We start from the raw sequence: 21,509 nt of genomic DNA, 5'->3' as shown, positions 1-21,509 counted from the left end.
GTGAAGAAATGTTTCGAAGTAAGTTGATGAACCCAGATGGATCTCTATTACAATCCCCAAAGAGGGCACTTAGAATAGAACAGAAAGTACTTTATTGATCCCTGGGGGAAATTCAGCACCACAGTTTGCTCACACTAGACAATGATAATAATAAATAATAAAATATACATATAATATATAATATATGAATAATATAAATATATTCAACATATATTCTACATTTAAGTGCAGTCAAGGAACATATGCATTATGTTTTAACTTTAAGTTGATTACTTCTATGTGTAGAAATCTTTATTTATAATTGAATCAGTAGTTTATTTTTCAACAAGTTTTTTTGTTATTTTTATATCTTTTTTCTCTAAATAGTTCAAGATATACCACTACAAATGAGCAATATTTTTGCACTGTTATACAATTTAATAAATCAGAAACTGATTACATAGTGCTGTATTTTACATCTTTGTCTCTTTTTTTCAACCAAAAATGCTTTGCTCTGATTCGGGGGTACTTGAATTAAGAAAATGTTCACAGAGGGTACATCACTGAAAAAAGGTTGAGAACCACTGGTCTAGAGCTCGGCAGACTAACTGTTCAATACTCTTCCATATCAGTAGGTGGCAGCCGGTAGCTAATAGCTTTGTAGATGTCGGAAACAGCGGGAGGCAGCATGCAGGTAAACAGGTTTCTAATGCATAGACCAAAAATAAACAAAAGATGAGTGCCCATAAGAAAGGGCATTGAAGCTTAGGGAAGGCTATGCAGAACGAAACTTATACTGAACTGGCTACAAAGTACACAAAAACATAATGCTGGACGACAGCAAAGACTTACTGTGGAGAAAAGACAATGTACATCCGAACATGACATGACAATCACCAATGTCCCCACAAAGATACAAAACAACTGAACTATTCTTGATCGCTAAAACAAAGTATATGTGGGAAATATCGCTCAAAGGAAGACGTGAAACTGCTGCAGGAAAATATCAAAAAAGCCACCAAAATAGGAGCACAAGACAAGAAGAAATACAATACACACAGAAAAACAGCAAAAAAGTCCAAATAAGTCAGGGTGTGATGTGACAGGTGGTGACAGCACACCTACTTTGAGACAAGAGCTATAGTGATGAATGCTTGGTTATGTTTTAAAGTTATATCCAACAATTGCGACAACGACTTTTTACTGTCAACAGAGTTTCGTTTTTTAATGATTTCTGCTGGTTCTGTGCCTCCGGATATTTTTCAACGCTAAAAATGTGCCTTGGCTTGAAAAAGGTTGAAAAACACTGCTTTAAGACACCCTCGGTAGGAGGATGATACAAAAATAAAAAGGTTAAAAAAAAAAGCTTTTTGAATTTAAAGATGCCACACGAGGAGACAAAGCTCATTTAGGAACATCCATCCATCCATTTCCTACCGCTTTTTCTCTTTTGGGGTGGCGGGGGCGCTGGTGACTATCTCAGCTACAATAAGGCGGAAATTGGGGTACACCCTGGACAAGTCGCCACGTCATCGCGGGGCATTTAGGAACATCAACATATTAAAAAAGAAATGGATTCACTTCCCTTAGATTCACACTCCACATTGAGACCATAGGGCAGCGCTGTCATACTCATTTTCACTGAGGGCCACATCGCAGTCATGGCTGCTTTCAGAGGGGAAGTGAAGTGAATTGAATTATATTTTTATAGCGCTTTTTTCTAGTGATTTAAAGTGCTTTTACATAGTGAAAGCCAATATCTATGTTTAATGCAGTGTGGGTGGCACTGGGAGCAGGTGGGTAAAGTGTCTTGCCCAAGGACACAACGGCAGCGACTAGGTTGGCAGAAGCAGGGATCGAACCTGGAACCCTCAAGTTGCTGGAACGGCCGCTCTACCAACCGAACTATACCGCAAAATGTATTTACATTATGCATGCGGGTGATAACCTGTGATTAATGGAAATGCATATCATCAGATTTATTAATGTATAACTTGATTTAAAATCATAAATAAAGATTGACAAGCAGATATTTAACTATTTTTTAGCTCACAAAAATAATTTTGCAATAAAGTATATAATTATAAAATTGGCATGATCAGATAATATTAAACTTTAAATTAGGCAAAATTTTTTTGTCGATTGAAAGAACGATTTGCATTTAGTAAAAACATAAAATAAAAATAAGTATTTTATATAAACCCATTTTTTTCCCAGGCTTTCGCGGGCCACATAAAATGACGCGACGGGCCAAATCTGGCCCCCAGGCCTTGAGTTTGACACCTGTGCCGTAGAGTATCGATACTCCTAACGTACTTTAATGAAATATGCTACTATTCATGTGTCTAAGGGGAAAAAAATTGTCCGTTCCAGAGTCAAACTGAAAATCTACATTCAAGTTGGTCAGGAAATCCAATTAAATAAATATATAATAAAATAAAAATCCAATAATCTTATCAAAAAACCAAATGCAACAAAAAGTCAACATTTTTAACTGTTTAAGTAAAAAATATAGGTGAACCACTGCAAAAAAAAAAGACATAAAACTAAAAGCTAATGTTCTTAGCTGTCATTCCAGTATAAAAAAAAAGAACAAAATGCTGTAAACACAATAACAAACTGATGTTTACATTCTTAACTACCGTTCAAGCGTAAGAATAAATGAACCGGTGCGAGAACTAAACTTCTCAACCGCCGTATACAAAAACACAAACTAATGTTTAACTGTAAAGTGGAATAAGAAGTGAATCGCTATAAATAAAATCACATACAACTAAAAGTTAACATTCTTAACTGTAGTACAAGTGTGAAAAATAAGTTAAACACAGCAACATAAAACTAAATGTTAACATTCTTAACTGCGGTACAAGTGTAAAAAGAAGTTCAACACTGTAAACACAGCAACATAAAACTTAATGTTAACGTTTTTAACTGTAGTACAAGTGTAAAAATAAGTTAAACTAAGCAAAATAAAACTAAAAGTTAACATTCTTAACTGTGGTACAAGTGTAAAAATAAGTTCAACACTGTAAACACAGCAACATAAAACTTAATGTTAACGTTTTTAACTATAGTACAAGTGTAAAAATAAGTTTAACACTGTAAACACAGCAAAATAAAACTTAATATTAACGTTTTTAACCGTAGTACAAGTGTAAAAATAAGTTAAACACAGCAACACAAAACTAAAAGTTAACATTCTTAACTGTAGTACAAGTATGAAAAAACACTGTAAACACAGCAACATAAAACTTAATGTTAACGTTTTTAACTGTAGTATAAGTGTAAAAATAAGTTAAACTAAGCAAAATAAAACTAAAAGTTAACATTCTTAACTGTGGTACAAGTGTAAAAATAAGTTCAACACTGTAAACACAGCAACATAAAACTTAATGTTAACGTTTTTAACTGTAGTACAAGTGTAAAAATAAGTTTAACACTGTAAACACAGCAAAATAAAACTTAATATTAACGTTTTTAACCGTAGTACAAGTGTAAAAATAAGTTAAACACAGCAACATAAAACTAAAAGTTAACATTCTTAACTGTAGTACAAGTATGAAAAAACACTGTAAACACAGCAACATAAAACTTAATGTTAACGTTTTTAACTGTAGTACAAGTGTAAAAATAAGTTAAACTAAGCAAAATAAAACTAAAAGTTAACATTCTTAACTGTGGTACAAGTGTAAAAATAAGTTCAACACTGTAAACACAGCAACATAAAACTTAATGTTAACGTTTTTAACTGTAGTACAAGTGTAAAAATAAGTTTAACACTGTAAACACAGCAAAATAAAACTTAATATTAACGTTTTCAACCGTAGTACAAGTGTAAAAATAAGTTAAACACAGCAACATAAAACTAAAAGTTAACATTCTTAACTGTAGTACAAGTATGAAAAAACACTGTAAACACAGCAACATAAAACTTAATGTTAACGTTTTTAACTGTAGTACAAGTGTAAAAATAAGTTAAACTAAGCAAAATAAAACTAAAAGTTAACATTCTTAACTGTGGTACAAGTGTAAAAATAAGTTCAACACTGTAAACACAGCAACATAAAACTTAATGTTAACGTTTTTAACTGTAGTACAAGTGTAAAAATAAGTTTAACACTGTAAACACAGCAAAATAAAACTTAATGTTAACGTTTTTAACCGTAGTACAAGTGTAAAAATAAGTTAAACACAGCAACATAAAACTAAAAGTTAACATTCTTAACTGTAGTACAAGTGTAAAAATAAGTTAAAGACAGCAACATAAAACTAAAAGTTAACATTCTTAACTGTGGTACAAGTGTAAAAATAAGTTAAACACTGTAAACACAGCAACATAAAACTAAAAGTTAACATTCTTAATTGTGGTACACGTGTAAAAATAAGTTAAACACTGTAAACACAGCAACATAAAACTAAAAGTTAACATTCTTAACTGTGGTACAAGTGTAAAAATAAGTTAAACTCAGCAACATAAAACTAAAAGTTAACATTCTTAACTGTGGTACAAGTGTAAAAATAAGTTAAACACTGTAAACACAGCAACATAAAACTAAAAGTTATCATTCTTAACTGGAGTACAAGTGTAAAAATAAGTTAAACACTGTAAACACTGCAATATAAAACTAAATTTTAACATTCTTAACTGTAGTACAATTGTAAAAATAAGTTAGACACAGCAACATAAAACTAAAAGTCAACATTTTTAACTGTAGTACAGGTGTACAAATAAGTTAAACACTGTAAATGCAGCAACATAAAATTAAAAGTTAACATTCTTAAGTGGGGTACAAGTGTAAAAATAAGTTAAGCACAGCAACATAAAACTAAAAGTTAACATTCTTAACTGTCGTTCAAGTGTGAGAACATGTTAAGTGTTGTGATTTAAGTAGCAATACATCATTTCTATGCTTAAAGAGCAGATAGTTTGCATACATTGTGCAGGAAAAAGTATAAATAATTGTTTACTAGTAATATAACTTTGTATTTATCAAAATACTCATGTTAAAAAAGTGCACACAATGGCTGTGAAATCTACTTTAAAATGTATTTTGTTGCTTTTGGACGCATTACAACTGCACCCGGCAGGTATTTGGTGAAATAACAGACCAAAAACATCTTTAATGATGCTGTCTTTGCGTGAAATAAAGAACGAAATTGAGCCTAAAAGCAGAGAAATGTGTCTGAAAATGCAAGAAAAAGAGGGGAAAAAGTCCACTTCTAAAGAAACGCCGTCGGCTCTACTTGGCTACAAACAGCACAAACAAGCGAGGACGACGAGGGAAAAAAAAAAAGAGTAAAACGGGTGGATAAAAGTTGAAGTTATATCAAGTAAAGTTGAAATAAAAGTGTGTTTTTAGAGCAAGTTGTGGTTACCTGACGAGGCGGCGCGGCGGCAGGATGATGTCTCCTGTAGTGAGCTGCACGCGGCGTGATGCGGCCTGGCGTCAGGGAGTCGCGGGGTCTCCTCACCCTCCGCTCCTGCGCCAGTATCACTCCGCAGGACAGCCCTCCCTCCCCCCGACAATAACAAGACCTACTTTTTTTACGCTTCTTCGCTTCATTCATTATTATGTAACTTTGGGTCCGTGCGCGCGCCTGTGCGTGTGCACGTGCGTCATTATTGCAAACATCAAAATGCAGACGTCTTTCTTAGACCTTGGAATTATTCATATTCTGTGGGCACATTTTCTTTCGTCAAAAATCCTTCATACGACACAAGCCCTCTACTGTTTTTAATGACTAACTGCCAAAAAATAGTAAAAAGGTTTACGTTTAAAAACCTACTGAAAAAAACGCTAGTCAAAGATCTTCTATAAGACAGGAGTGCTTTGCTGTTTTTAAAAACTTACTGAAAAAAAATATTGTCTAAGCTCTGCTGTTTTTCAGAACATAGAACAAAAAGATCCTTTATATTACAGGAACCCTGCACTGGTTTTAGGAACTACTGAAAAAAGTAATCAAAGCTCATCTATACAATAGAAACAGTCTGTTTTTTTTTGAAAACTTACTGCTAAAACACTTGTCAAAGATATTTAATATGAAATGAGCGTCCCTGCCTTCCGCCTGAGTGCTGCTGGGATAGGCTCCAGCACCCTCGAAAGGGACAAGTGGTAGAAAATGGATGGATAGATAAATGTGCTGTCTTCTTTTTTTTAAGGAACTACTGCACAAAACGATAATCAAAGATCCTCTATAAAACATCTAGGCTCTGCTGCTTTTTGAGTACTGACTGCAAAAACATTAACCAAAAATGTTCTATACAACAAGAGCCCTCTGCTGTTTTAAAGGAGCGACTGAAAAAAAAAATGTAATCAAAGATCCTCTATATAAAAGGAGCCCTTTACTGTTTTTAGTGACTTACTGCCAAAAAAAAAAGTAAAAGGTCTGCTGCTTTTAAGGACCTACTGCAAATAACGCTAGTCAAAGATCCTCTATAAGACAGGAGTGCCCTGCTGTTTTTAAAGACTTACTGAAAAAATATAGTCAAAGCTCTGCTGTTTTTGAGAACATACAACCACAACAAAAAAGTCAAAGATCCTCTATATTACATGAACCCTACACTGTTTTTTAAGGACATAAAGTCAAAGCTCTGCTGTTTTTGAGAACATACAACAACAACAAAACAAGTCAAAGATCCTCTATATTACAGGAACCCTCTACTGTTTTTAATGACTTACTGCCAAAAAAAAAAGTAAAAGGTCTGCTGCTTTTAAGGACCTACTGCAAATAACGCTAGTCAAAGATCCTCTATAAGACAGGAGTGCCCTGCTGTTTTTAAAGACTTACTGAAAAAATATAGTCAAAGCTCTGCTGTTTTTGAGAACATACAACCACAACAAAAAAGTCAAAGATCCTCTATATTACATGAACCCTACACTGTTTTTAAGGACATAAAGTCAAAGCTCTGCTGTTTTTGAGAACATACAACAACAACAAAACAAGTCAAAGATCCTCTATATTACAGGGACTCTCCGCTGTTTTTAAGGAACTACTGAAAAAAAAGTAATCAAAGATCCTCTATGCTATAGAAACGGTCTTCTGCTTTTTGAAAACGTACCGCAAAAATACTTGTCAAAGATATTTTATATGACATGAGCGTCCCCGCCTTCCGCCCGAGTGCCGCTGGGATATGCTCCAGCACCCTCGCGACCCGAGAGGGACAAACAGTAGAAAATGGATGGATAGATGGATGAGCTTGTTTCCTTTTTTAAGGACCTACTGCAAAAAACGCTAGTCAAAGATCCTCTATAAGACAGGAGTGCCCTGCTGTTTTCAAAGACTTACTGAAAAAATATAGTCAAAGCTCTGCTGTTTTTGAGAACATACAACAACAAAAAAACAAGTCAAAGATCCTCTATATTACAGGAACCTTCCGCTGTTCTTAATGAACTACTGAAACAACATTAATCAAAGATCCTCTGTACAATAGAAACGGTCTTGTCAGGCTAGCCCCTGACAGTTTGTCTAGGTTTTAGGTTTTTCCTCTGCATTTGTCTTTTTCCTGTGTTTAGTATTTCCTGTCTTTTAGTTCCTGTCAAGTGCTCTTATTTTGTCAGCTACCTGTCTTGTTCCCTGAGTGCTGTGTTCCCCTTCAGCTGCGGCTGATTGGCATCTGGCCACACCTGTTGCCAATCAGCCTGCTCCTATTTGTACCTCCTTTGTCTTGTGTCAGTTGCTGGATCATTGTATTGTCATTTTTACCGTCGTTGCCACATGTCGCTCTTGTCGTGTCGTTTTGTTACAGCTACTACCTGTCGTGCTACATTTTGTCCTGGTTGTCGTAGCGGTAAGCTGTTTCTGTTAGCATTAGCCATTTCCAGTTTTTTTCCTGTTTGCTACCCGCTAGCTTCCACGCTAGGTCCTTTTTTGTTTCTTGCTAGCTTCTATGCTAAAGACCCTTAGTTTGTTATTCCGCCCATGTGCGCGCTTTCTGTTTGTACCCTTTAGGTTTTGGTTTTCTCTTACTATTTAATTAAATCATGTTTACTTACCAATAGCCTGCCTCCTTCTCTGCATCTTGGGGTTCATCAACAAATAACCCTGACAGGTCTTCTGTTTTTGAAGACTTACAGCAAAAACACTTGTCAAAGATATTTTATATGACATGAGCGTCCCCGCCTTCCGCCCGAGTGCCGCTGAGATAGGCTCAAGCATCCTCGTGAGTCCTTTTTTTAAGGATCTACTGCACAAAACGATAGTCAAAGATCCTCTATACAACATAAAGGCTCTACTGCTTTTTAAGCACTGACTGCAAAAAAACTAACCAAAGATCTTCTACACCAGTGGTTCTCAACCTTTTTTCAGTGATGTACCCCCTGTGAACATGTTTTTAATTCAAGTACCCCCTAATCACAGCAAAGCAATTTTGGTTGAAAAAAAAAGCGATAAAGAAGTAAAATACAGCACTATGTCATCAGTTTCTGATTTATTAAATTGTATAACAGTGCAAAATATTGCTCATTTGTAGTGGTCTTTCTTCAACTATTTGGAAAAAAAGATATAAAAATACCTAAAAACCTGTTGAAAAATAAACAAGTGATTCAATTATAAATAAAGAATTCTACACATAGAAGTAATCATCAACTTAAAGTGCCCTCTTTGGGGATTGTAATAGAGATAAAAAAGATAAAGAAGTCAAATACAGCACTATGTCATCAGTTTCTGATTTATTAAATTGTATAACAGTGCAAAATATCGCTCATTTGTAGTGGTCTTTCTTCAACTATTTGGAAAAAAAGATATAAAAATAACTGAATAAATGTCAGTTGATCAGCCGTTTCTTTTCTTTTTCTTCTATGTCCCACTCTCCCTTGTGGAGGGGGTCCGGTCCGATCCGGTGGCCATGTACTGCTTGCCTGTGTATCGGCTGGGGACATCTCTGCGATGCTGATCCGCCTCCGCTTGGGATGGTTTCCTGCTGGCTCCGCTGTGAACGGGACTCTCGCTGCTGTGTTGGATCCGCTTTGGACTGGACTCTCGCGACTGTGTTGGATCCATTGTGGATTGAACTTTCACAGTATCATGTTAGACCCGCTCGACATCCATTGCTTTCCTCCTCTCCAAGGTTCTCATAGTCATTATTGTCACCGACGTCCCACTGGGTGTGACTTTTCCTTGCCCTTATGTGGGCCTACCGAGGATGTCGTGGTGGTTTGTGCAGCCCTTTGAGACACTAGTGATTTAGGGCTATATAAGTAAACATTGATTGATTGATTGATTGAGATCCATCTGGATTCATTAACTTCATTCCAAACATTTTTTTCACAAAAAAAGAAATCTTTAACATCAATATTTATGGAACATGTCCACAAAAATATCTAGCTGTCAACACTGAATATTGCATTTCTGCATTTCTTTTCACAGTTTATGAACTTACATTCATATTTTGATGAAGTGAAGTATTATTCAATAAATATAATTATAAAGGATTTTTGAATTGTTGCTATTTTTTGAATATTTAAAAAAAATCTCAAGTACCCCTTGGCATACCTTCAAGTACCCCCAGGGGTACGCGTACCCCCATTTGAGAACCACTGTTCTATACAACAAGAGCCCTCTGCTGTTTTAAAGGAGCAACTGAAAAAAAAAAAATAATCAAGGATCCATCCATCCATCCATTTGCTACCGCTTATTCCCTTTCGGGGTCGCGGGGGGCGCTGGCGCCTATCTCAGCTACAATCGGGCGGAAGGCGGGGTACACCCTGGACAAGTCGCCACCTCATCGCAGGGCCAACACAGATAGACAGACAACATTCACACTCACATTCACACACTAGGGACCATTTAGTGTTGCCAATCAACCTATCCCCAGGTGCATGTCTTTGGAAGTGGGAGGAAGCCGGAGTACCCGGAGGGAACCCACGCATTCACGGGGAGAACATGCAAACTCCACACAGAAAGATCCCGAGCCTGGATTTGAACCCAGGACTGCAGAACCTTCGTATTGTGAGGCAGACGCACTAACCCCTCTGCCACCGTGAAGCCCTAATCAAGGATCCTCTATATGAAAAGAAGCCCTCTACTATTTTTAATGACTTACTGCCAAAAAAGTAGTAAAAGCTCTGCTGCTTTTAAGGACCTACTGCAAATAACGCTAGTCAAAGATCCTCTATAAGACAGGAGTGCTCTGCTGTTTTTAAAGAATTACTGAAAAAATATTTTCAAATATCTGCTGTTTTTGAGAACATACAACAACAAAAAACCAGTCAAAGATCCTCAATATTACAGGAACCCTCTGCTGTTTTTAAGGACCTACTGAAAAAACAGTAATCAAAGATCCTCTATGCAATAGAAACGGTCTTCTGCTTTTTGAAAACTTACTGCAAAAATACTTGTCAAAGATATTTTATATGACATGAGCGTCCCCGCCTTCCGCCCGAGTGCCCCTGGCTCCAGCACCCTCGCGAATGGAGAGGGACAAACGGTAGAAAATGGATGGATGGATGGATGAGCTCTCTTCCTTTTTTAAGGAACTACTGCACAAAACGATAGTCAAAGATCCTCTATACAACATCAAGGCTCTACTGCTTTTTAAGTACTGACTGCAAAAACACTTAGCAAAGATCTTCTATACAACAAGAGCCCTCTGCTGTTTTAAAGGAGCGACTGAAAAGTAATCAAAGATCCTCTATATAAAAGGAGCCCTCTACTGTTTTTAATGACTTACTGCCAAAAAAAAAAAGTAAAAGGTCTGCTGCTTTTAAGGACCTACTGCAAAAAACGCTAGTCAAAGATCCTCTATAAGACAGGAGTGCTCTGCTGTTTTTAAAGACTTACTGAAAACATATAGTCAAAGCTCTGCTGTTTTTGAGAACATACAACAACAAAAAACACAAGTGAAAGATCCTCTATATTACAGGAACCCTGCGCTGTTTTAAGGACCTACGGAAAAAAACAGTAATCAAAGATCCTCTATACAATAGAAACACTCTTCTGCTTTTTGAAAACTTACAGCAAAAACACTTGTCAAAGATATTTTATACGACATGAGCATCCCCGCTTTCCACCCTAGTGCCGCTGGGATAGGCTCCAGCAGCCTCGCGACCCGAGAGGGACAAACGGTTGAAAATGGATGGACAGATGGATGAGCTCACTTCCTTTTTTTAAGGAACTACTGCAAAAAACGCTAGTCAAAGATCCTTTATAAGGCAGGAGTGCTCTGCTTTTTTTTAAAGACTTACTGAAGACATATAGTCAAAGCTCTGCTGTTTTTGAGAACATACTACACACAAAAAAACACAAGTCAAAGATCCTTTATATTACAGGAGCTCTCCGCTGGTTTTAAGGACCTACTGAACAGTAATTAAAGATCCTCTATACAATAGAAACAGTCTTCAGTTTTTAAGGACCCTTACGCAAAAACTTTAGTCAAAGATCCTCTATATGACAGGACCACTCTTCTGTTTTTAAGGAACTACTACAAAAACACTAGTCAAAGATCCTGTATACCACAGTAGTCCTCTGCTGTTTTTAAGGAGCAACAAAAAAACAACAATCAAAGATCCTCTATACAATAAAAACATCTGCTGTTTTTAGAAAACTTACTGCAAAAACACTTGTCTAAGATATTTTATATGACATGAGCATCCCGCCTTCTGCCTGAGTGCAGCTGGGATAAGTTCCAACACTCCGCGACCCCGAGAAGGACAAGCGGTAGATAATGGATGGATGGATGGATGGATCCAGTTTTTAAGGAACTACTGCACAAAACGATAGTCAAAGATCCCCTATACAACATAAAGGCTATATTCTTTTTAAGGACTGACTGTAAGAATACTCACCAAAGATCTTCTATACAACAAGAGCCCTCTGCTGTTTTAAAGGTGCTACTGAAAAAAAAGATAAAAATCAAAGATCCTCTATATCAAAAGCAGCCCTCTGCTGTTTTCAAGGACTTTCTGCAAAATATAAAATCAAAGCTCTGCTGTTTTTGAGAGAGTGCTTCAAAATACACTCGTCAAAAATTCTCTCTACGTCAGGAGCGCTCTGCTGTTTTTTTTATTAATGACACGCAAGAACACAAATGTCAGGAGCTATACATGGTCCTTTTAAGAACTTACTGCAAAAACACTAGTCAAAGATCATCCATCCTTCACTGCTTTTTTAAGGACACATTTATTTTCTACCGACCTATACTCAAAAACTTTATTCAAAGATCCTCTATATGGCAGGAGTGCTCTTCTGTTTTTAAGGAACTACTACAAAAACACTAGTCAAAGATCCTGTATACCACAGTAGTCCCATGCTGTTTTTAAGGAGCAACAAAAAAAAAACCAAAATCAAAGATCCTCTATATGACAGGACCTCTCTGCTGTTTTAAGGACATTCTACAGTCAAATCTCCGTTGTTTTAAAGGACTTACTGCAAAAATACGGTCTAATCTTTGCTGTTTTCAAGAACGTACTGCAATAAACAGTAGTCAAAGATCCTCTACGGACGTGATTCTCAAACTGACGTACTGCAAATTACAGGAGTGCTCTGCGGGTTAAAGGACCAAAGAACCCTATTCGAAAAGCAGTAAATAATGCAATACAATTACATTATTGTATACCAATTTAGGAAAAATATACAGGGGAAAAATTGAATGAAATAAAATAAATAAATAGACATGCACCTGGGGATAGGCCCCTCCCACCTCCAAAGACATGCACCTGGGGATAGGCCCCTCCCACCTCCAAAGACATGCACCTGGGGATAGGCCCCTCCCACCTCCAAAGACATGCACCTGGGGATAGGCCCCTCCCACCTCCAAAGACATGCACCTGGGGATAGGCCTCTCCCACCTCCAAAGACATGCACCTGGGGATAGGCCCCTCCCACCTCCAAAGACATGCACCTGGGGATAGGCCCCTACCACCTCCAAAGACATGCACCTGGGGATAGGCCCCTCCCACCTCCAAAGACATGCACCTGGGGATAGGCCCCTCCCACCTCCAAAGACATGCACCTGGGGATAGGCCCCTACCACCTCCAAAGACATGCACCTGGGGATAGGCCCCTCCCACCTCCAAAGACATGCACCTGGGGATAGGCCCCTACCACCTCCAAAGACATGCACCTGGGGATAGGCCCCTCCCACCTCCAAAGACATGCACCTGGGGATAGGCCCCTCCCACCTCCTAAGACATGCACCTGGGGATAGGCCCCTCCCACCTCCAAAGACATGCACCTGGGGATAGGCCCCTCCCACCTCCAAAGACATGCACCTGGGGATAGGCCCCTCCCACCTCCAAAGACATGCACCTGGGGATAGGCCCCTCCCACCTCCAAAGACATGCACCTGGGGATAGGCCCCTCCCACCTCCAAAGACATGCACCTGGGGATAGGCCCCTCCCACCTCCAAAGACATGCACCTGGGGATAGGCCCCTCCCACCTCCAAAGACATGCACCTGGGGATAGGCCCCTCCCACCTCCAAAGACATGCACCTGGGGATAGGCCCATCCCACCTCCTAAGACATGCACCTGGGGATAGGCCCCTCCCACCTCCAAAGACATGCACCTGGGGATAGGCCCCTCCCACCTCCAAAGACATGCACCTGGGGATAGGCCCCTCCCACCTCCAAAGACATGCACCTGGGGATAGGTTGATTGGCAACAATAAATGGTCCCTAGTGTGTGAATGTTGTCTATCTGTGTTGGCCCTGCAATGAGGTGGCGACTTGTCCAGGGTGTACGCGCCTTCCGCCCGATTGTAGCTGAGATAGGCACCAGCGCCCCCACGACCCAAAAAAGTTAATAAGCGGTAGAAAATGGATGGTTATTTATATACATACATATACTGTATGTATATATGATTTCTTTTTTACTTACTGAAATTTCAAAGAAAAATGACTACAATGATTTTATGGGGTTAAGAAATTTGTTTCTAATCATTTCAATATTTTTTCAAGAGTTGTCGCAGAGCTTTTATCTGACCTCCAAAGTACAGACTGAGATTGAAACATGATTTATATGTGTGCATAATGCATAATGCACACACACACACTGTATGCCTCCGCTTTCTGTGCAAGGCATAATCTTTCATTATCAAGCGTTGGACACATCTTCAAGCCATCGCATTAATAATGCAGACTAATGCATGAACATAACCTTCAGGCCAGAAGAGGCAGAAGGAAGGAAGCTGCCTCAACATGTCTCATTTTGTGCCTCAGAAGTCTGCCGAATTCAGACACATAAGGTCATATTTACATATTTACATGCAAAATAACAAATAAAAACAGGTGTAAAAGATAGCAGTGTTTTTCTTTGCAATGCATTTGGAGGTCTACTTAATTTTGTGACAAGTTACAACAGGGGTCACCAACGCGGTGCCCGCGGGAAACCAGGTCACCCGCAAGGACCAGATGAGTCGCCCGCTGGCCTGTTCTTTGCTCAACATTTTTAATTCTAAGAGAGACAAAACTCAAATAGAATTTGAAAATCCAAGAAAATATTTGAAAGACTTGGTCTTCACTTGTTTAAATAAATTCATTTATTTTTTTACTTTGCTTCTTATAACTTTCAGAAAGACAATTTAAGAGAAAAAATACAACCTTAAAAATGATTTGACCTTTTAAATTTCTTCCTCTTCTTTCCTGACAATTTAAATCAATGTTCAAGTAAATTTTTTTTTTATTGTAAAGAATAATAAATACATTTTAATTAAATTCTTCATTTTAGCTTCTGTTTTTTCGACAAAGAATATTTGTGAAATATTTCTTAAAACTTATTATGATTAAAATTCAAAAAATTATTCTGGCAAATTTAGAAAATCTGTAGAATCAAATCTAAATCTTATTTCAACGTATTTTGAATTTCTTTTAAAATTTTTGTTCTGGAAAATCTAGAAGAAATAATGATTTGTCTTTGTTCGAAATATAGCTTGGTCCAATTTGTTATATATTCTAACAAAGTGCAGATTGGATTTTAACCTATTTAAAACATGTCATCAACATTTTAAAATTAATCTTAATCAGGAAAAATTACCAATGATGTTCCATAAATTATTTTTTAATTTTTTTCAAAAAGATTCGAATTAGCTAGTTTTTCTCAATTTTTTTCGGTTGAATTTTGAATTTTAAAGAGTCGAAATTGAAGATAAACTATGTTTCAAAATTTCCATCCAGCCATCCATCTTCTTCCGCTTATCCGAGGTCGGGTCGTGGGGGCAGCAGCCTAAGCAGGGAAACCCAGACTTCCCTTTCCCCAGCCACTTTGTCTAGCTCTTCCCGGGGGATCCCGAGGCGTTCCCAGGCCAGCCGGGAGACATAGTCTTCCCAACGTGTCCTGGGTCTTCCCCGTGGCCTCCTACCGGTTGGACGTGCCCTGAACACCTCCCTCAGGAAGCGTTCGGGTGGCATCCTGACCAGATGCCCGAACCACCTCATCTGGCTCCTCTCCATGTGGAGGAGCAGCGGCTTTACTTTGAGTTCCTCCCGGATGGCAGAGCTTCTCACCCTATCTCTAAGGGAGAGACCCACCACCCGGCGGAGGAAACTCATTCTGGCTGCTGGTACCCGTGATCTTATCCTTTCGGTCATGACCCAAAGCTCATGACCATAGGTGAGGATGGGAACGTAGATCGACCGGTAAATTGAGAGCTTTGCCTTCCGGCTAAGCTCCTTCTTCACCACAACGGATCGGTACAACGTCAGCATTACTGAAGACGCCGCACCGATCCGCCTGTCGATCTCACCATCCACTCTTCCCCCACTCGTGAACAAGACTCCTAGGTACTTGAACTCCTCCACTTGGGGCAGGGTCTCCTCCCCAACCCGGAGATGGCACTCCACCCTTTTCCGGGCGAGAACCATGGACTTGGACTTGGAGGTGCTGATTCTCATTCCGGTCGCTTCAAACTTGGCTGGTAACCGATCCAGTGAGAGCTGAAGATCCTGGTCAGATGAAGCCACATCATCTGCAAAAAGCAGAGACCTAATCCTGCAGCCACCAAACCTGAACCCCTCAAGGTCTTGACTGCGCCTAGAAATTCTGTCCATAAAAGTTATGAACAGAATGGGTGACAAAGGACAGCCTTGGCGGAGTCCAACCCTCACTGGAAACGTGTCCGACTTACTGCCGGCAATGCGGACCGAGCTCTGACACTGATCATACAGGGAACGGACCGCCACAATAAGACAGTCCATTACCCCATACTCTCTGAGCACTCCCCACAGGACTTCCGGAGAGACACGGTCCAATGCCTTCTCCAAGTCCACAAAGCACATGTAGACTGGTTGGACAAACTCCCATGCACCCTCGAGATCCCTGCCGAGAGTATAGAGCTGGTCCACGGTTCCACCACCAGTACGAAAACCACATTGTTCCTCCTGAATCCGAGGTTCAACTATCCGGCGTAGCCTCCTCTCCAGTACACCTGAATAAACCTTACCGAGAAGGCTGAGGAGTGTGATCCCACGGTAGTTGGAACACACTCTCCGGTCCCCCTTCTTAAAGAGAGGAACCACCACCCCGGTCTGCCAATCCAGAGGTACCGCCCCCGATGTCCACGCGATGCTGCAGAGTCTTGTCAACCAAGACAGCCCCACAGCATCCAGAGCCTTAAGGAACTCCAGGCGGATCTCATCCACCCCTGGGGCCTTGCCACCGAGGAGCTTTTTAACTACCTCAGCGACCTCAGCCCCAGAAATAGGAGAGTCCGCCACAGATTCCCCAGGCACTGCTTCCTCAAAGGAAGACGTGTTGGTGGGATTGAGGAGGTCTTCGAAGTGTTCCCTACACCTATCCACAACATCCGCAGTCGAAGTCAGCAGAACACCATCCGCACCATACACGGTGTTGACAGTGCACTGATTCCCCTTCCTGTTTCAAAATTTGATTTTCATTTTCCCCGTGTTTTCTCCTCTTTCAAACCATCCAATTAAGTGTTTTTTTCAGAATTTATTCTCTACAAAAAAACCTTCCGTAAAAGGAAAAAAAATGTACGACGGAATGACAGACAGAAATGCCCATTTTTTATATATATATATAGATTTATTTATTGAAGGTAAATTTTGCAAATTGGCTATTTCTGGCAATTTATTTAAGTGTGTATCAAACTGGTAGCCCTTGGCATTAATCAGTACCCAAGAAGTAGCTCTTGGTTTCAAAAAGGTTGGTGACCCCTGGGTTACATCATCTTTAACGCTAAATTGAGAGAAAGCTTGCATATAAACCCATGTGTGCATATGTAACATATACATATCAAACTTTATAAATCGTGTTTTTTTTATTGGTATTATTACATTACCTGTGCTCAATCGTTTAATTCCAAAAGTGCGTTTCTCTCACTCACCAAGTTCAGGGTTGGGACTACTTTCTCTCTGGGATGATGAGGGCGCGGCGGAGGGAGACAGGCTGTGCGGTGCTGCAGCAGATGATGACGTCACGAGGCTGGCGACAGCATGTCTGAGTGAGGCGGGAACGAGCTGCACGTGAAATGAAAAAAAAAAAAGAGTGAAGAAGGGAGGAGGGACGTGCATGAAGAAGATGATGAGAAGCAATAAAAGACATGAGAACTTGGGCTCAGGTTAAAGATCTATAATCATAATAATATTGTATATTCATGCATCCTGCACATCTTCTATCATCTTTACACTGCGCTAACTGACCAACTAGTCCTCATGTCTTCCAATGAAATGTCTTGTCCTCCACAGGAAACAAAGGAAAGAGGAATAATCTGTTCCAGTGTCAAACTGTGGCCATCACTGACCCTTTAAGAACTTTACCTTGAAATGTACTTTTCCTTCTTGGCTGTGGAGAAAAAAAGCTCACCTCTGCGTTAAACTATTAAACTCTATAACTATTAAACTATTAAACTCTATAACTATCAAACAATGTTTCATGGAGTGGTGGGGACAAGTTCACCCGTTTGCAACGCAAGCGTAAAAAGAAGTTATCATGCATTGAAACTTAACAGGCAGCGTGTGCCTGGGAAGCACATCTTTTCACATGAACGTGGAAGCCAGCTGACGTAGGAGTGCACGCTGTCCACCAATATGTCCTCTACTCTGTCCTCCACTGAATCTCACACCGCGTCTTCCATGCACTGCAACTTTCACTATGTCCTCCACTGCAACTTCCACTATGTCCTCCACTGCATCTTCCACTATGTCTTCCATGCACTGCAACTTCCACTATGTCCTCCACTGCATCTTCCACTATGTCTTCCATGCACTGCAACTTCCACTATGTCCTCCACTGCATCTTCCACTATGTCTTCCATGCACTGCAACTTCCACTACGTCCTCCACTGCATCTTCCACTATGTCTTCCATGCACTGCAACTTCAACTATGTCCTCCACTGCATCGTCCACTATGTCTTCCATGCACGGCAACCTCCACTATGTCCTCCACTGCATCTTCCACTATGTCTTCCATGCACTGCAAATTCTACTATGTCCTCCACTGCATCTTCCACTATGTCTTCCATGCACTGCAACTTCCACCATGTCCTCCACTGCATCTGCCACTATGTCTTCCATGCACTGCAACTTCTACTATGTCCTCCACTGCATATTCCACTATGTCTTCCATGCACTGCAACTTCCACTATGTCTTCCATGCACTGCAACTTCCACTATGTCCTCCACTGCATCTTCCACTATGTCTTCCATGCACTGCAACTTCCACTGCATCTTCCACTATGTCTTCCATGCACTGCAACTTCCACTATGTCCTCCACTGCATCTTCCACTATGTTTTCCATGCACTGCAACTTCTACTATGTCCTCCACTGCATATTCCACTATGTCTTCCATGCACTGCAACTTCTACTATGTCCTCCATTGCATATTTCACTATGTCTTCCATGCACTGCAACTTCCACTATGTCCTCCACTGCATCTTCCACTATGTCTTCCATGCACTGCAACTTCTATGTCCTCCACTGCATATTCCACTATGTCCTCCACTGCATCTTCCACTATGTCTTCCATGCACTGCAACTTCCACTATGTCCTCTACTGCATCTTCCACTATGTCTTCCATGCACTGCAACTTCTACTATGTCCTCCACTGCATATTCCACTATGTCTTCCATGCACTGCAACTTCTACTATGTCCTCCATTGCATATTTCACTATGTCTTCCATGCACTGCAACTTCCACTATGTCCTCCACTGCATCTTCCACTATGTCTTCCATGCACTGCAACTTCCACTATGTCCTCCACTGCATCTTCCACTATGTCTTCCATGCACTGCAACTTCTACTATGTCATCCACTGCATCTTCCACTATGTCTTCCATGCACTGCAACTTCCACTATGTCCTCCACTGCACCTTCCACTATGTCTTCCATGCACTGCAACTTATACTATGTCCTCCACTGCATATTCCACTATGTCTTCCATGCACTGCAACTTCCACTATGTCTTCCATGCACTGCAACTTCCACTATGTCCCCCACTGCATCTTCCACTATGTCTTCCATGCACTGCAACTTCCACTGCATCTTCCACTATGTCTTCCATGCACTGCAACTTCCACTATGTCCTCCACTGCATCTTCCACTATGTCTTCCATGCACTGCAACTTCTACTATGTCCTCCACTGCATATTCCACTATGTCTTCCATGCACTGCAACTTCCACTATGTCCTCCACTGCATCTTCCACTATGTCTTCCATGCACTGCAACTTCTACTATGTCCTTCACTGCATATTCCACTATGTCTTCCATGCACTGCAACTTCCACTATGTCCTCCACTGCATCTTCCACTATGTATTTCATGCACTGTAACTTCTACTATGTCCTCCACTGCATATTCCACTATGTCTTCCATGCACTGCAACTTCTACTATGTCCTCCACTGCATCTTCCACTATGTCTTCCATGCACTGCAACTTCCACTATGTCCTCCACTGCATATTCCACTATGTCTTCCATGCACTGCAACTTCCACTATGCCCTCCACTGCATCTTCCACTATGTCTTCCATGCACTGCAACTTCTACTATGTCCTCCACTGCATATTCCACTATGTCTTCCATGCACTGCAACTTCCACTATGTCCTCCACTGCATCTTCTACTATGTCTTCCATGCACTGCAACTTCTACTATGTCCTCCACTGCATATTCCACTATGTCTTCCATGCACTGCAACTTCCACTATGTCTTTCATGCACTGCAACTTCCACTATGTCCTCCACTGCATCTTCCACTATGTCTTCCATGCACTGCAACTTCCACTGCATCTTCCACTATGTCTTCCATGCACTGCAACTTCCACTATGTCCTCCACTGCACCTTCCACTATGTCCTCCATGCACTCCATCTCCCACTATGTCCTCCATGCACTGCATCTCCCACTATGTCCTCCATGCACTCCATCTCCCACTATGTCCTCCATTGGGTCCTTTACTCCATCTCCCACTATGTCCTCCACTGGGCCCTGCACTCCATCTCCCACTATGTCCTCCATGCACTCCATCTCCCACTATGTCCTCCACTGGGTCCTGCACTCCATCTCCCACTATGTCCTCCATGCACTCCATCTCCCACTATGTCCTCCATGCACTGCATCTCCCACTATGTCCTCCATGCACTCCATCTCCCACTATGTCCTCCATTTGGTCCTTTACTCCATCTCCCACTATGTCCTCCACTGGGCCCTGCACTCCATCTCCCACTATGTCCTCCATGCACTCCATCTCCCACTATGTCCTCCATGCACTGCATCTCCCACTATGTCCTCCATGCACTGCATCTCCCACTATGTCCTCCATGCACTGCATCTCCCACTATGTCCTCCATGCGCTGCATCTCCCACTATGTCCTCCACTGGGTCCTGCACTCCATCTCCCACTATGTCCTCCATGCACTCCATCTCCCACTATGTCCTCCATGCACTGCATCTCCCACTATGTCCTCCATGCACTGCATCTCCCACTATGTCCTCCATGCACTGCATCTCCCACTATGTCCTCCATGCACTCCATCTCCCACTATGTCCTCCACTGGGTCCTGCACTCCATCTCCCACTATGTCCTCCATGCACTCCATCTCCCACTATGTCCTCCATGCATTGCATCTCCCACTATGTCCTCCATGCACTCCATCTCCCACTATGTCTTCCATTGGGTCCTTTACTCCATCTCCCACTATGTCCTCCACTGGGCCCTGCACTCCATCTCCCACTATGTCCTCCATGCACTGCATCTCCCACTATGTCCTCCATGCACTGCATCTCCCACTATGTCCTCCATGCACTGCATCTCCCACTATGTCCTCCATGCACTGCATCTCCCACTATGTCCTCCACTGGGCCCTGCACTCCATCTCCCACTATGTCCTCCATGCACTCCATCTCCCACTATGTCCTCCATGCACTCCATCTCCCACTATGTCCTCCATGCACTGCATCTCCCACTATGTCCTCCATGCACTGCATCTCCCACTATGTCCTCCATGCGCTGCATCTCCCACTATGTCCTCCACTGGGTCCTGCACTCCATCTCCCACTATGTCCTCCATGCACTCCATCTCCCACTATGTCCTCCATGCACTCCATCTCCCACTATGTCCTCCATGCACTGCATCTCC

The 21,509-nt window shown here is 41.0% G+C and overlaps 1 protein-coding gene and 1 long non-coding RNA gene across 5 annotated transcripts in view; one reads left to right on the top strand and one right to left on the bottom strand.

Annotated features, from left to right (window-relative positions):
• The window catches only part of LOC133539116 (uncharacterized), a 1,110,877-nt gene that overhangs the window by 641,195 nt on the left and 448,173 nt on the right, over nucleotides 1-21,509 (top strand). The gene's annotated exons all lie outside the window — the stretch shown is intronic.
• Nucleotides 1-21,509, bottom strand: part of smad1 (SMAD family member 1) — a 126,495-nt gene that overhangs the window by 61,137 nt on the left and 43,849 nt on the right. For 3 of the 4 annotated variants that reach the window (XM_061881190.1, XM_061881192.1, XM_061881193.1), the window contains one exon: nucleotides 17,258-17,390. The gene's annotated coding sequence lies outside the window, so the exon portion shown is untranslated. Of the gene's footprint in view, nucleotides 1-5,355; nucleotides 5,469-17,257; nucleotides 17,391-21,509 lie in introns of those variants that run through there. The other variant, XM_061881191.1, reaches the window with a different exon arrangement.

Source organism: Nerophis ophidion, linkage group LG20 (genome assembly GCF_033978795.1).
Source record: "Nerophis ophidion isolate RoL-2023_Sa linkage group LG20, RoL_Noph_v1.0, whole genome shotgun sequence".
NCBI classification, from domain to species: domain Eukaryota; kingdom Metazoa; phylum Chordata; class Actinopteri; order Syngnathiformes; family Syngnathidae; genus Nerophis; species Nerophis ophidion.
Note: the sequence above shows the minus strand (reverse complement) of the source record. Positions and strands in the feature narration are given on the sequence as shown.